The 18,088-nt window shown below is 31.0% G+C and overlaps 1 pseudogene; it reads left to right on the top strand.

Annotated features, from left to right (window-relative positions):
* Positions 1 to 1,045: 1,045 nt before the first annotated feature.
* LOC139849536 (putative 12-oxophytodienoate reductase 11) lies at positions 1,046 to 17,512 on the top strand (annotated as a pseudogene).
* The last annotated feature ends 576 nt before the right edge of the window (positions 17,513 to 18,088 follow it).

Genomic DNA, 18,088 nt, shown 5'->3' with positions numbered 1-18,088 from the left:
AAAAAAGTCGGGTTGTTACAATATAATTAAATAATAATTAATAAAAATGATACTCCGTATAAGATAGGAAACATATAAATACGATAAGTATCATCATATATTTATTTATATTTCACGTAAATATTTATCTAAAATATAATATATTAATTTAAAAATTTTAATTATAGAGAGAGTGACATGTGGCAACATTAAATACGGAGGTGACATGTGGCAGCATTTAATCAGGAGTTGACGCATAGAATTATTGTCAAGCATTTTATTATATATGTAGATGTAGATGTAGATGTAGATGTAGATGTAGATGTAGATGTATATATCAATATATATACGTGTCCTCTAGGGTAAACATCTTAGGTTAATATTGCTAACTTTTATAAAGAAGAAAAATCTTGTTTTACAAATAAAGTGAGCAACTTTGAGTTTGACTTGTTAAAAGTTTAACCCGAGTCGAGCTTAAACGAGGTAATATTCGAACTTTAACATGTTTTAAAGATCGTTTAGTAAACAAACTAGCTTGATCTTGAACTTCTATGATGAACGACTCGAGCTCGTGTTAGCTTGTTTACTAAACGTGTCTTATATATATATATATATATATATATAAACGACTCGAGCTCGTGTTAGCTTGTATCATACCCAACAAGCCAAGCACAAGGTGAATTTGAATCGAGCTATAGCTCCTTAAATTTTAAACGAACCAACCTCAATTTGCCCAAAAGGTTTGAACTTGGTGAGAATTTAATAAGTATAACATGGACACATTTTATACCCACGATCCAATAGTTGGGGTACTTTTTTAACTATTTGTCCATACATTACTTACAACAAAAAATTGTTAAAAGGAATTAATTTTCTTAGACGGATGAGTATCATTTTGATATATCAAGATATAACTATAATGTATTGTCTATTGATTTGACCATGAGCCCATCCTGACCTTGATCATGACCTTTCGATGTATTCGCAACGTTATTCATAAGAGTTTCCATATTGTGTATAAATAATAGATCTTAAGAGGGAAGAATTCATACCTTCACATAGCTCAATGGCACCCACAATGCCACTTCTTACTCCTTACCGGATAGGCAAGTTCAATCTTTCTCATAGCTAACTTCATTTTTATACAGAACGCACAATATTTATTTTGAACTTACGATTCAAAAAATTTATAGGATTGTACTTGCACCATTGACGAGAAATAGATCATATGAAAATGTACCACAACCACATGCCCTTTTTACTATTCTCAAAGAGTGACCAAAGGCGGCCTTCTTATCAGCGAAGCAACTGGGGTCTCAAACACTTCTCAAGGGTAAGCTATAAGATAGATTTTCATTAATGTTAAGTCTTGAATAACAAGGAATTGAACGAGATTGATACTATTGTCTAATATGAAATATAAAAGGTACCCTAGAACACCCGAAATTTGGACTAACGAGCAAGTTGAGGCATGGAAGTCGATTGTGAATGCTGTCCATGAGAAGGGTGGTGTATTCTTTTGTCAAATTTGGCATGTAGGTCGTGTATCAAACTACGGTATGTCAATCGTCATGTAACTATACATTTAAACATTAAATTTTTAAAAAAATTGTGTCATTTTGTTATATAGTGTGTATAAGTGTTATTATTTGGTGTTTCTTATTTTTCTTGTTTTCTTTCAATGTTGATTATTGATAAGGATACCAACCCAATGGCGAATCTCAAATATCTTTTAGTGACAAAGAAATGACACCGGGAGGAGAACGGTCTCCTCCTCGTAGACTAAGGATCTACGAAATCCCGTCTCTAATAAATGACTTTAGGCTAGATGTGCGAAATGCCATTGATGCTGGCAAGTTTAATTATCTTAACAATTTTTTTAATGTATATATAAATATATATATATATATATATATATATATATATATATATATATATATATATATATATATATATATATATAGAGAGAGAGAGAGAGAGAGAGAGAGGATAGGGAATATGTGGCTGTTATACATATAAGTTGGGTATAGAACCAACATTTTATTGGTTAAAAAACAAGTTGGGTGCATAGTTTTCAAAGTTTTAAACTTTTCATAATCATATGCACCAATCTCTTTTTGGTTCTACACCAAATTAGGTGTATAACAGCCACATATTTACTTTTCCTATATATATATAACTCATAGCATAGTCCATTTAATCTAGGTTTTGACGGGGTTGAGATTCATGGAGCAAATGGATACATAATTGATCACTTTTTAAAAGACAGAGTGAACAACAGAACAGACGAATATGGTGGAACCTTAGAAAACAGATGTCGTCTCGCCTTAGAAATTATAGAAGCAGTCAAAAATGAGATCGGATCAGACAGAGTTGGTATAAGGCTATCCCCATATTACAATTACATGGAGTGTGGTGACTCTAACCCAGAAGCCCTAGGACTTTACATGTCCAACGCACTCAATAAGTATGATCTCGTTTGTCTCCATGTAATTGAGCCGAGAATGGTGCAAATGGGGGACACTTTCGAAACTCCATATTGTAGTCATCCGATGAAGAAAGCTGTACAGTTATTAGCGCTGGTGGTTATAAGAAGGATAACGGAAACAATGCTGTAGTCAATGGCAATGTAGATTTGGTTGCATTCGGGCGGCTTTTCTTGATGTTGGAAATCTTAGTACACCCACAAACTAAATTGACCTACCATTATTTTTAGTGGTAATACCATTTACTTGTGGTAGTACACTCATGAGTTAATTAATATCATGTACTTTTGGTAGTACACTAATATGGTAATAAGTAAACTTGTATCTCTAAATAAAGGGTTAATCACTTCTTGTTAAACACACAAGAAAAGATACAAACACACAATTAAGTTGAGAGAAACATCTATAGAAACAAGATATTGTTCTTGTTTGGTCCGTGTTCATTTAATGCAAACAAAAAAAAAGAGAATCTTAGGTTGTGAACCATGAAAGCTTTCCGTTTGTGATTGCTTTCCCGACCGGTGATCTAAACGACGATCTTTCCGTTTTCGCCATATAATTTCTGGTATGTCTAGAAACTATCTAAATATAACATTGGTATCAAAGCTATGAAGTTTATTTCCTGGTTTTATGCTAAGATTTCTATCACTGCCTTTGATTGCATGAGTTGTTTATTTTATATGAGTATATAAAATGGTTCATCCAAACTAAAATTAGAAATTTAATACCATACATATAGAAGGTGTGATTTAATTATTTCATACGTAAATGCTGCAATATTATGTTGATACTAGTTCACTAACATGTAAGCAAATTGATCGGAGTTTTATGATTAAAATAATATTGTTTTCGTTACTATTGAACTAATACTCATTGTTGTTTTCCTATGATTAAAACTGAGATGGGATTATAATTGAAAATGGGTTGGGTATACATGAGTTAATTTATTCCATGTTGGACACCAGTGGGTCTCTCATCTTTTTGTTACCAACTCAATTTAATGTTATACGGAGTATTATTTAACGATTAAAAAAAGTAATTAATTGATTTTTTATTAATTTTTTTTTGTGTGGTGGGTCATAAGAAAGTGATTAAATCACTACATTTGAAATCTTTAACAATTACTCCTTAATTGGTTTGGAATCTCTTGAAATTTGCATGTGTAATACGAAGTAGGATGTAACTGTTATATTGTATATGTTTATGTTTATATTGTTACATACATTCATATTCATCTTCATATTAAATTAAATTAGTATTAATATGGTTCACTATCTCTCAAATTTATTTAGAAAAAATTCTAAATGTATTTTGTAATTATTAAATTTATTGATTATATTAATGGTGAGTATATTCAAATAAAATGTGTTTTTGATATGAATATGTGAATTTTAAATTGACTACTATGTTAGACGTGACACGAGATGAATTGTTTAACGGTTCAAATTAGTTACAATAAAATTATTTTTCTATTATGAAGAGACTTTGGATTTTTTGTAACTTTCATACATTAAAGTGTTGTTATTTTCATGAGTTGTATATGAATAAGTTGAATGAGTTATGTAACTCATAGTTCTCTAATAAATCCAAGTAAAAACATGAATCATAAATATTGTTTCATAAATATTGTGTTTTTAGATTGCAAAGTTTTATAGTTATTTTTGTAATAACTAATATGTATTTACGGTAAATTATTAAACGAATTTAGAAATGGAAAATACTAAATTTTGGTCCATTAAATTATCTTTGTGATAATTGTTAAAATCACTGATGTTCTTCTATATACGTTATAGATAAAGAAAGTTTTGTATCAAGGACAAAACTTGGTTAATCATTTTCGTGATGATTATCAATTTTTTTTTAAATTAATGAAATTGTGATCATAACATTTAATTATTTTAGTAATAATTATGATAAACTTTAATTTCGTTTGAAAGTAAATATTATACCTTTTTATCATTTGGAATAGGTATGACTATGTGAAATACTGGATATATTAACCATTTGTTGGTGTAAATATATATTTCGGCATTTTGATTTGTTTATTTATCAAATCGATTCATGTTAATTTTGTTTTAACATGAAGTGAGGTTATGTATCCAATTTAATATTATCCTTCGATTCTATATTTGTTATAGAAACTATTAAGGAAAAGAAAGAAAAGTTTCTACGGGGGCCAAATTTTATATTTCTTAGTGAAATATAATAAACATGAATCATTACTAAGTATAATAATTAAACTTTTTTATACGTTTAAAAGTAATTTCTTAGTGAAATTAGAACCTTTATGAAAATAGCATATGTGCTATAATTAGATAACTTTGCATGATTGATTATGTTAATTGTAGTTTCATGGTAGACTTTGTGGACGATAATTGGGAACATAGTGAACTTTTTCTTCACGACCTACCGTGAACTATTATTTAACATGATTTTATTATTGACAAAGTGTTTTGTATATATGGATGGATATTAATTAGTCTAGCTTGCATAATTGTCTATGTATTGAACGTGGTTCGATTTAAAATTGTCTCATTTTAACTTTGTGTTCTATCATGATTTTCACATCCAACAACGTTGTTTAACTTAACGGGGATTTTAAGTTAAAATAAACAATTTTTTGAAAATTGAGAACCATGAATACCCAATGTGTTTGGAAGAGCAAGAGGCTCAAGATGCTCTTACCATATTTAAGAAATGTATATGAGAAAGAAAATAAATCACTAATTAAGTGGGCGTGTGAAGTGTGCGACACTTTACACAAGTTAAACTGTCACTCACATCGTGTTGTTGAGTAATTTTTTAGCTTTAACGACTTATTATTGTTAAAAATAATATACGATGATTAAAGTCTTACGCATGAACATTGGTTCAAGATTTAATTATTTTCTTACCTCAAAGTATTGGAGCATATGACGTTGCACCTTACTTATAATGAAAACATCAAGTTTCGTTTTAGATTGTATAAGGTTACCATGGTTGGTAAACTCTGTGTTTGTATTTTATCCTCTGTGGATAGTAGGTTTGAACATGGGAAACTATTTATTAAAGGATAACGAAATCTTTGTAGACTTTTGATGAATTTCACTTTTTCAAATAAAGTGAAGATATGTGGGAATAACTCTTTAGATGGAGTTGTAAATATCGTCATTGATAGTGCTCCAAATGAACATATATTTAGGCACAATATCCTTCCAATATGTAAAGCTTTTAGTTGTAACTGTTTTATTTTTATGTAATATTCGTTTAAATAAATAAGTGCGAAGACAAAAGAAGAAAACGATGATTTGAAGACGCAAATGACCAAAAAGCTAAAAAGTACAAAGTACAATCCAAGTGGTTCAATTTATTGATGAGAAACGTCCAAAAATGATAAGAGTACAAGCCGCAAAACGCAAAGTACAAGATATTAAATTATACGAAAGGATGTTCGAAAAACCGGAACCGGGACCTGAGCCAACTATCAACGCCCGACTCAACGGACCAAAAATTACAAGTCTACTATGCACAAGAATATAATATAATATTTAAATAATTATATAAGTTATTTATATATTATATATTATATTAAATAACGTCGACAAAGAAGAAAACAAAGCAATGTGGCTGGATTCAGCTGGCCATGCGATCGCATGGCCTGGAAGAGCAAATTCCATGCGATCGCATGGCTTCAGAAATCAGGCCACATCTATAAAAGGCAACGAGTTTGGCCAGTTTAAACACACCAACTTTTATCATACTCCCTCTGTAATATAATAAATATATATATATATATATATATATATATATATATATATATATATATATATATATATATATATATATATATATATATATATATAGTATAGGTTAGTTTTATATTAGATTAGTTTGGGTTATGTAAAGGTTATTTTATGGGTTTTGAAGTCGAAGCTCTGTCCATGTAACACTACGCGATAAATAATCAATGTAAGCTATGTTCTCCTTTTTAAATTAATGTCTCGTACTTAAGTTATTATTATGCTTATTTGAGCCGAAGTAATCGTGATGTTAGGCTAAATATTAAGATGGGGTAATTGGGCTTTGGACCATAATTGGGGTTTGGACAAAAGAACGGCACTTGTGAAAATTAGACTATGGGCTATTAATGGGCTTTATATTAAATTAACGATACCTCATTAATTTAATATAAAGGTTACAATTTGACGTATCTATATATAACCACATACGCTTAATCGGATACGATGGGCGGGATATTTATAAATACAAATTATTGTTCATTTGACCAGACACGGGGATGGATTAATAGTCAATGGACTCATTAAAACAGGGGTGGATTACATTCAAGGGTAATTGGTGTAATTGTTAACAAAGTATTAAAACCTTGGTTTACACACAGTCGATAACCTGGTGTATTCATTAAACAAAGTATTAAGACCTTGTTACAGTTTGAATCCCCAATTAGTTGGAATATTTGACTTCGGGTATAAGGTTAAATTTGCCGAGCATTTTATAATTATGACCGATGAACTATTATGGACAAAAACCAGATAGGTTTCAAATACATCCAGGACAAAGGACAATTAACCCAGGGTAATAAATAATCAAAACGTCAAACATCATGGTTACGGAAGTTTAAATAAGCATAATTATTATATTGTTATTTATTTTATGCACTTTAATTATTGTCATTTATATTTACGCTTAAGTTTTAAAATCGACAAACCGGTCATTAAACGGTAAACCCCCTTTTATATATTATTAGTATATATAATATATTTTGTACAAATATAATTGTTTAAAAATATAGTGTAAAATAAGTCGTCTCCCTGTGGAACGAACCGGACTTACTAAAAACTATACTACTCTACGATTAGGTACACTGTCTATAAGTGTTGTAGCAAGGTTTAGGTATATCCCATCCGTAAATTAATAAAAAATTGTATCGTATTTAATAGTATTTCCTTGTAAAAATTACTACTATTTTGTATACACCTCGCATAACATCAAGTTTTTGGCGTCGCTGCCGGGGACTCGGCGAAACGCTATATTTTTAATATATATTTGTGTAAATATATTTATATATAATTTTTTGAAAAACAATACAAAATTATAAAAAAAAAAAAAAAAAAAAAAACCCAGAAACCCAGGCCCATGCGGTCGCATGACTGGGTGTCTTAAAACCATGCGGTCGGATGGCCTGATCTGACACGCCAGAAACCCTTATTCAGCATTTATTACGGGGTATTATTTATTATTATTATTATTTAGGGTTATTTATTTTAATATTTAGTTTTAGTTTTAATTTAATTTATAATTTAAGTTTTAATTAGTTTTATAATTATAAAAAAAATTAATACTTTTATAAAATATATAATATAAAAATAATATTTTTATAAAATTTGTATTTTTATCATTTTAATTACAATTTGTATTTTTATCGTTTATTCGTAATATTTGTATTTTTCGCTCATAATTAGTTTTAAGTCATAGTTTTTGCCATAGTTATTTTTATTTCTAGATTTTTAGGCTTTGCCGTAAAATCCCTTAAGTGCTTTTTCTTTAGACTAAGATTTAGGTGCTTTAGAATTTTGCGACGCCGTTTTAATATTTTAGTACTTTTTTAAGTAATTGCCGTTTTGGATATAGAATTTCTTTTAAGCTTTAATACCTTTAGACGCAACCTTTAATTCTTAGTTTTAGACTTTTAAGTTTCGACGCGCTACGTTCTTTTTATTATTTTTCGACCTTTTATTTTTCGACGTTTTCCGACGCGATCTTTTTCTTTCTTATTTCTCGCCGCTCTAGTTTTTAGGACATAGAATTTTCTATTTCTTCTCTAAAATTTCTTTAAATTCCAAACGAAAAATTATTTTAAGCGGTTAAATTGATAGACATCCAAATTTTCTGGTTCGTAGTAATAGTTGAATTTGTTAGTGGCGAGTTGTGGGCTTCCGATTTAAAGGGTCCTGGCTACCTGCTGCATCTATTGTCTATTCGAAACGTGGGCAAAATCAGAAAAGTCTATTAATTTGATAACTTATATAATTTTTAGTTTTATAACTAATAGGATAATTAGTAAATGCACCACATTGTAGTTAAAATTTGGTAATAAGCGCATTATGGAAAATCTCGAGAATATTTTGGAAACTCTTTATGACATCCGAAATCAATTTAATCAATACTCTCAAACGGGTGTTGATGACAATTCGTTCGGTCAATCTTGGATCACGAATGACGAAACAATAACTGGTTGTGAAATCTGTGGAGATTATCACTCAACATGGGACTGTTATTATTACGTTCCTATGGAAAATTATGCACCCATGGAACCTGAATGGAATGATTATGAGGAATACAATTCTAATTAGGATTATTTCCAAGAATATATCTAAACTCAACAACCAGAAGACGAGGAAAATTATGTGTCTGAAAATTCTTTATATTATATGAAAATCAAACTCGAAGAACTTGATGCTCAAAATGAACAAATGAGAGAGTTTGTAAATAGGCAAGCTAAAACTCTATCAGATTACACACATGTTGATCTGAGGAATATTGTGCAAGAAAATCTCATATCATCGAATTTTGATGAATTCGAGAGCTCCGAAATCACCAACTATCCCGATGATACTTTTTATTCGGCTTTACCAATTTCACAACATATCGACACATTAGCCTCTACCGACGAAATCATCGATCCATCAATGGATAAAGAAGAAGTAAGGGTGACAAATTGGTACTCTTGGGAAAACGATAACGTTGAAAATTTTACCCCCGAGACCAAAGTGGTGGGACCGATAAGTACCGTTAATGAAAAAGAATTACTTCGATCCCGAAATTCACCATTCCACAACCTTCCAAACCAATATTCTCAATAGACGAGTCATCTATCGAAGATGAACTACGAGCTGTAATAGATAATGACACCTCAGATTTCACCCAATTGGGTAATAGAGGTGAAAACTTTGATCCAGAGAATAAACGGAAGGAAATGTTAGGAATTGTTCACCCTATAGAAATATGTATATCGGTGTATATCGATCCATTTGACCAAGAACCAGAAAAGAGACATTTCTATTTACTAAAAGCTACACTTAAAAATGAATTAAGTAGTGACAATCGGGTGGTTCTAAACTTTAAACCCATTGATATATTATACACCACCCGAGATGTAAATAACTGGCTCACTATTCTAATTCGTGGAACTTATTCTACCGACTTCACATGTCGTTAGCTAAGTGTCGGGAAGTCTAACCCCACTTAACGTTAAAATAGGGGTTCGGGTTAGTGCATAACTCGTTAATAAAAAGGTATGATGAGTAAGGGTAAAAGATGCAATTTCAAAGATTAGCAAACAGTTTAGAAAAGCAACCGTTTTTTAAGAAAAACATGGGGAATAAAACAAGAATTAATGAACGATGAGGTGCACCATCTATCATTCGACGAGCTTTATAATTACAAACTGGGTATCTTTAACTACTTTTCTACACTAATCACCCTCATGAATTTATAATTAGAGCCTGATTTCATGCAAATGAGGGCATTGCATGATCTCAAGTGTGGGGAAGGGTTATAAATTCTCTCAGGTTTACACTTGGTTTAATTGCCAAATTTTGTGAAAATTTGAAAAATTTTCAACTAAATGAACTCAAAATCATGTTTATACATATTTATGAACGATAAAACTAGGTGATAATACCGAAATTATTGTTACTTTGGAAAGGATATAAATTGAGAAACAACCCAAAATACTTGAATTCATTTAAAATGGAATAGAAGAGAATAAAAAGGCAAAGAAAGATAAAATAAAAGCTAAGTGTGGGGAGAATGTACCAAGTTATTCAATTAAAAACTATCTATCACATGTTTCTGTAAAGTTATTGCAGGTGCTTTTGTTTTGGACTAAATTAACCGCTTTACCCGATTTATCTGAAAGAATAGATGGATCTACACGATGAAACAATTCCATCATTGAAAGGAAGTAAAGTCATCCGAAAAAGACACGCGCTTCTTGATTTAGGTCAGGAAGTTGTCGTCCAGACCAGCTGTAGGTTGACGAAAAATCTAGAAAAGTCATCTCTAAAATCAGCAGGAAATCCACGAACCTCAGCATCAAACAGGGTCGCCAAGTGGTCAGACTTATCCTAACCATGAGAGGATCTGTCTCGTAAAATGGGGAGGACGCCGTGCAAATTAGCTTGATAAGACTAATGAATCAGACCCCCAGAAAGGATAATCTCCTTAAAGATTAAAAATCAGCTTTTAAGCCTGATATTACTCAATCCTTGAGATTGACCTTAAAGATTGAGAATTACAAACTCATGGAATTCAATGATATCTAAACTTGAGCTTGAACGAGAAAATATTTTGATCAAATTAAAACCGATTTGTTTTCTGAAAACCTATTTTCAAAGCGTTCATTACCATTGAATGTAAAATACTAAGAATTCACCTAGAATTCATTAGGTCACCTGAACCAAATCGGGTGTCAACCGTAAGAGCGGTGGTTGCATAGCATGGTCGAAGACAGGACCTTGTGCCAGACCGAAAAATTATAGGGTGTTCTTTACTATTGCTCCTACAAAGGATAGTAATTGCATCCGACACGTTTTAGACCATGAACATCTGCATGTCATTAGATATTGCCTTAACAGTTGTTTGTTCAACGCTTTCCTTTACAACCAGACGGTAGTTTACCGAAAGGTAATATACAGAGCAAGTATACTGGACGTGTGCTTTCCTAATACAAGGTTAGCAAGTGGGTGACACAAAACCGTAAGTTTTGAGCTAAAATTTAAAAATATGAAACCCACGCAACCCACAAAAATATTTTGCAAACACCGGTGAAGGGTTATTCCGGAAAACTTATCTAGGGTAAAATCTAGATTGAATTTTCAAAAAGATCAAATGTTTTCATAAAGATCCAATTTCCTTAAAGGATCTAAATTTTTAATAGTCATGTGGGACTGTAAACCACATCGTTACTATCATTGTTTATACCGCCGTATCAAAATCACTGATGTATAAAGTGTGAGAATAAAAAAAGTGATTCGAGTGAAGTGTGATTTTATTTCAAAGTTATGTATTGCTTGAGGACAAGCAACGCTCAAGTGTGGGGATATTAGATAGTGCTCCAAATGAACATATATTTAGGCACAATATCCTTCCAATATGTAAAGCTTTTAGTTGTAATTGTTTTATTTTTATGTAATATTCGTTTAAATAAATAAGTGCAAAGACAAAAGAAGAAAACGACGATTTGAAGACGCAAATGACCAAAAAGCTAAAAAGTACAAAGTACAATCCAAGTGGTTCAATTTATTGATGAGAAACGTCCAAAAATGATAAGAGTACAAGCCGCAAAACGCAAAGTACAAGACATTAAATTATACGAAAGGACGTTCGAAAAACTGGAACCCGGACCTGAGCCAACTATCAACGCCCGACTCAACGGACCAAAAATTACAAGTCTACTATACACAAGAATATAATATAATATTTAAATAATTATATAAATTATTTATATATTATATATTATATTAAATAACGTCGACAAAGAAGAAAATAAAGCAATGTGGCTGGATTCAGCTGGCCATGCGATCGCGTGGCTTGGAAGAGAAAATTCCATGCGATCGCATGGCTTCAGAAATCAGGCCACATCTATAAAAGGCAACGAGTTTGGCCAGTTTAAACACACCAATTTTTATCATACTCCCTCTGTAATATAATAAATATATAGTATAGGTTAGTTTTATATTAGATTAGTTTGGGTTATGTAAAGGTTATTTTACGGGTTTTGAAGTCGAAGCTCTGTCCATGTAACACTACGCGATAAATAATTAATGTAAGCTATGTTCTCCTTTTTAAATTAATGTCTCGTACTTAAGTTATTATTATGCTTATTTGAGCCGAAGTAATCGTGATGTTAGGCTAAATATTAAGATGGGGTAATTGGGCTTTGGACCATAATTGGGGTTTGGACAAAAGAACGACACTTGTGGAAATTAGACTATGGGCTATTAATGGGCTTTATATTAAATTAACGATACCTCATTAATTTAATATAAAGGTTACAATTTGACGTATCTATATATAACCACATACGCTTAATCGGATACGATGGGCGGGATATTTATAAATACAAATTATTGTTCATTTGACCAGACACGGGGATGGATTAATAGTCAATGGACTCATTAAAACAGGGGTGGATTACATTCAAGGGTAATTGGTGTAATTGTTAACAAAGTATTAAAACCTTGGTTTACACACAGTCGATAACCTGGTATATTCATTAAACAAAGTATTAAGACCTTGTTACAGTTCGAATCCCCAATTAGTTGGAATATTTGACTTCGGGTATAAGGTTAAATTTGCCGAGCATTTTATAATTATGACCGATGAACTATTATGGACAAAAACCAGATAGGTTTCAAATACATCCAGGACAAAGGACAATTAACCCAGGGTAATAAATAATCAAAACGTCAAACATCATGGTTATGGAAGTTTAAATAAGCATAATTATTATATTGTTATTTATTTTACGCACTTTAATTATTGTCATTTATATTTACGCTTAAGTTTTAAAATCGACAAACCGGTCATTAAACGGTAAACCCCCTTTTATATATTATTACTATATATAATATATTTTGTACAAATATAATTGTTTAAAAATATAGTGTAAAATAAGTCGTCTCTCTGTGGAACGAACCGGACTTACTAAAAACTATACTACTCTACGATTAGGTACACTGCCTATAAGTGTTGTAGCAAGGTTTAGGTATATCCCATTCGTAAATTAATAAAAAATTGTATCGTATTTAATAGTATTTCCTTGTAAAAATTACTACTATTTTGTATACACCTCGCATAACATCAGTCATACAAGTTAGTCTTGGATGATGATCGAATATGGATCCTTACATGCTTGTTCATCAAAAATTAATATCTATGTTATATTAGTTTTCATTATTAATTTCACAAAATGCGGTTGAGTTCTCTTTAAGAACAAGCTCAATTAATATTAATTTTATTCTAAATGATTTTATTGTTATCTAAGTGATAACTAAATGAAATTTCCTCACTTACAACTTCAATATGTTTTAATGAAGTAAGTACGACATGCTAGTTTAGTCATATTGACTAACAATACTTCTAGCTTAGTCTACCATTTTTTTTTACTGCCTAGATAGTGATAAAGTGAAAAGCTGCACTTGTAAGCATCGCCAAGGAAAAAGCTACGAAAAATCATGTAGAAAGAAAACTAAATTTTTTATTCCATTGCACTTGACTCATTTGAATTATGTGGTCTTATGAACGTTTGAGAAAGATAAAGGACAGATTGTTAATAATTTCCCCGTGTTAGTTGTTTTCTCGAATATCCAAAGCATTGGATTAAATTTCAAAATTATGTGAATTTTGTTAAAAATTAACTTGCGCGAAAAATTATTAAAGACATATACTCGGTATAAAGGTCCAATCGAGGATGTGAATATCTTGTGATTAGTTCATAGCATTGTGTGATGCTAAAGGTATTCAAACTTCATTTCTTACTCCAATAACTCCACAGCAAAAAGATGTTTTGGAAAGTTGGAATAAACGCTCCTCTAATTGGATAGGGCGATGATGGGGCGATCTGAAATCCCACAATAATACCTAATTGAATGTCCTTAAATATTAGTAACTTCCACAAGTTATGGAATGATTATGACCACAATTACAATGTCATAGGACATTTAGGTTGTGAAACGTATATATTAAATTTATCAAATAAAATTGGGAAAATAGGTTCAAGAGGTGGAAATTTGTTTTCACCAAGTACGTTAACAATCAAGAGGTTATATGTTCATACGTGAACACGTCAGTGGGAGTCTCTATTTGATATAGGTTTTAATCAATTTCATATTAAATAACTAATCACATCCTATTATACAAAAAAAATATGTAATAAAGCCTAACTTTAAGTCTTATGGAGTAGTGGAATTCATATCATCAAATTAAAGATTCGTCTTTATTTGATACCACATATTTATCTCATTCGAGTGGAAGAAATTTGAGGAATGATGTTAGAGAATTTGTTTATCTATGCACGATTGAATTTGTTTATCTATGCACGATTCCTCAAACTATTGCGAATGAGAATAATTCTGATTTGAGTGGGAGCTTATGAGATACCAAGAATTAGTTTCAATCTCAATTACAACAAAGAATTTGTCGTTCTAACCCTTATTCGATATGAGATTGAATAAGAATTGGAGTGAGTATCCGGAAGATACAAAGGTCAATATGTGGCAGAAGGCTACAACCAACAAGAAAAGTTTACTTTGTGAGAACCTCGTATCTTGTTATAATTTCACCAAGTTAGATTGATTCTAGCCATAATGACAAACAATAGACCGTGAATTACATTATACCATTGTTAATAGTCTTAACTTCTCAATGAAGAACTGTAGCAAAAAAATCAGTATGTAGATTTTTTAAACAATGGCTACAAACATATGGTTTGTAGATTTTTTGAATTAATCTATGGCCTCAAACAGTCTTTGAGAAAATGATATATGTACTTTCACAATGTAATCATATCGAATGATTTCGTTATGATCAATAAGGATCATGAATATGTACTAAAAGGTCAAAATGTTTATTTTATCGTTATACGTTGATGATATTTTTGTGGCTTGAATAAATAAGAATAATAATAATGTGAGAAAATTTTCATGAATTCTTGAAATTAGAATTTCAAGAAATTATTCAAGGAAGTTAATATCTCTTTCACAAGAGCTTATATTAACAAGATCCTTGAACGTGTTAAATAATCTCACTGAGAATCTTATGGTGAATATTGAGCATATCTTTTGTCCTTAGACTCTAATATGAAATGAGCAAATGAAGATTGTTGTTTATGCGAATAATGTTGGAAATCCTTTATACGTTATGCAATGTACAAAGTTGATTAATTTCCATTTAGGATAGAAAGCAATTGAAAAGCCATGAAAATGATACTAAGGTATCTAAGTAGTAATGTTATCTTATTGTGCTTTAATGAAAATGATTTGAAATCAAATGGCTGTACACATATTGACTAGGTTGTTATCTCATGGAGTAACAAGAATTAGTTATATGAAGCCTTGTTTACAATGAAGGCGGATTTTTAAAGTCAACTAAGGTTCAATAAGCTGTGTAGCTTAACCAATCTTTTGAGAAACTTGGAGTTTATAACAAAGTTATAGATTGAGTAATAGTTTACTCAAATAATTAGTACTTTGTAGTTCATTCCAAGGTTCATTGTAAGTCAAACACATAGTTGTAAAATGCATCATTACTTAGAGACATGGTTGCAAGAGTTTTAGTAAATATGTAGTACATATCTACGAATGAAATGGTTGTAAATCATTTAAGAAATCCATGCCTAGAGAGATATGTTTATGTGACATGTCACGTCTCAGAGGTTACGTAGATTTTGAGATTGTATTGAGTTTTTATTTTTCCCAACATATTTAGTGTTTGATATCCATGACAATGTGTTTGTTAACTCTTATATACAAAGTATTATTGTGAGAAAAGAAAGTCGGACAGATTAGAGATCAGCCCACTCACATGGGTGATCAGCTCCATCATTTTAGTAGTGACTAGTGAAATAGGGCATTTTAAGTATATTGTCTGAGTGACAACTGAGCACAAACTTAAAATATTTGATGATGAAGTTGTAATGTTTACAACAATATGTGAATTATTTAAATTTCACATAATCTGTCTTATATATCCAGATGTGAGTTCTTGTGAGAAATACGTATTTTTATGAGTAGATAGTGAACTCGAGTTTGAACATTGAGTATGTTTAAGCTATCATCTGTGCAACATTAATTTAAAGACATACCTCCATTGGGAAAGGAGAAATGTTGCATCATGTGATTCATACCACATGTGATCAAAACGACCAATAAGGGAAATAGAAGAAAAGATCTCTACTTCTATGTAATGTGAGTCCCTTGAGGTATTAGTAACCTCAATTAATATCCTTATTACTTTTTCTTGTCTCTTGATGCTTAGTTTGATGAGCGATTCAACCTGGCGGGACGTTCTTAGAAAATCAAGTCGAGTTAAGGCCAAAGGATTCTAAGAGAAAGGAAGATCATTTGAAGTTCGCATTGATTTGTATTCACCGGTCGGCCAATTATCTTGTCTCAGTGACAAATCTTAGTGATAAATGATATTTGGGAATACAATATATTTTATGAGCAAAACTAAGATCATGTGAGTTATTAATGTGATTAATGATCTAGGATATTGCATACTAAATCTACTCTTATCATTTTTATTTGAGACGCTATATATTCCTAACAGATGTATAGCGCATGTGCTCTCAATGTATGTCGGTCGCACGACCTATTTTTCTAGTATGAACTGTTTGCAAATTACACGTTTGTTCTCTCGAGATATAATGAGTATATCAAATTCGTTTGTGTGCGAGTGGGAGATGTTGGAAATCTTAGTACACCCACAAACTAAATTGACCTACCATTATTTTTAGTGGTAATACCATTTACTTGTGGTAGTACACTCATGAGTTAATTAATACCATGTACTTTTGGTAGTACACTAATGTAGTAATAAGTACACTTATGTCTCTAAATAAAGGGTTAATCACTTCTTGTTAAACACACAAGAAAAGATACAAACACACAATTAAGTTGAGAGAAACATCTATAGAAACAAGATATTGTTCTTGTTTGGTCCGTGTTCATTTAATGTAAAAAAAAAAAAAAAAAAAAAAAAAAAATTCTTAGGTTGTGAACCATGAAAGCTTTCCTTTTGTGATTGCTTTCCCGATCGGTGATCTAAACGACGATCTTTCCGCTTCCACCGTATAATTTCTGGTATGTCTAGAAACTATCTAAATACAACACTTGGCGAACCCATATTTGCCTAAACGGTTTGAACTTAACGCGGAACTTAATAAGAGGGATACATTTTTCATCCCTAATACACAAGTTGGGTGCACGGATTATACTGATGATCCACATGTTGGGTACACCGATTATCCATCTCTCGAGCCGTGATGGGGATTAATCATGAGGCTAATTAAGTATCGTTTTCAATTAATCGCCCAATGTATAGGTAATTGGTAATAAATGTTTAAAGCAAATGAATATGACTATGACTATATATGAATAAAGATATGTTGTAATACATAGAGTCAAGATTGGTGGATGACATTATTTCATACCACAAAAGTCAATAGATAGTGACTACCAATTTCATATTATATACCACAAATATCTACTATAAATATGCATCAATTGAATGTAATTGTGACACACATTTCTCAATATATCACTTCTTTCTTTCTTTTGCATTTTTCTTTCTTTCACTCTTACAATATAAATAAGCTTAGTATAAGTTGATAAACCACTAAAGGTAGTTATAAGCCTACTGAATTATAACACTAAGTTGATAAACCACTAAAGGTAGTTATAGGCCTACTGAATTATAACACGTTATCAGCACGAAGTGCTCCGTATAATCAAAGTTTATCTAAGCAAGCACAAATCACTATTCAAGGTAATAATAATAATAAAAATTCTTTAACGATATCTTCTATTATTTATTAGTAAGGTAAATATTATTATCATCAT

Source organism: Rutidosis leptorrhynchoides, chromosome 1, assembly GCF_046630445.1.
Source record: "Rutidosis leptorrhynchoides isolate AG116_Rl617_1_P2 chromosome 1, CSIRO_AGI_Rlap_v1, whole genome shotgun sequence".
Taxonomy (NCBI): Eukaryota; Viridiplantae; Streptophyta; class Magnoliopsida; order Asterales; family Asteraceae; genus Rutidosis; species Rutidosis leptorrhynchoides.
The sequence above is the reverse complement of the archived record's forward strand: the minus strand, read 5'-3'. Positions and strand labels throughout refer to the sequence as shown.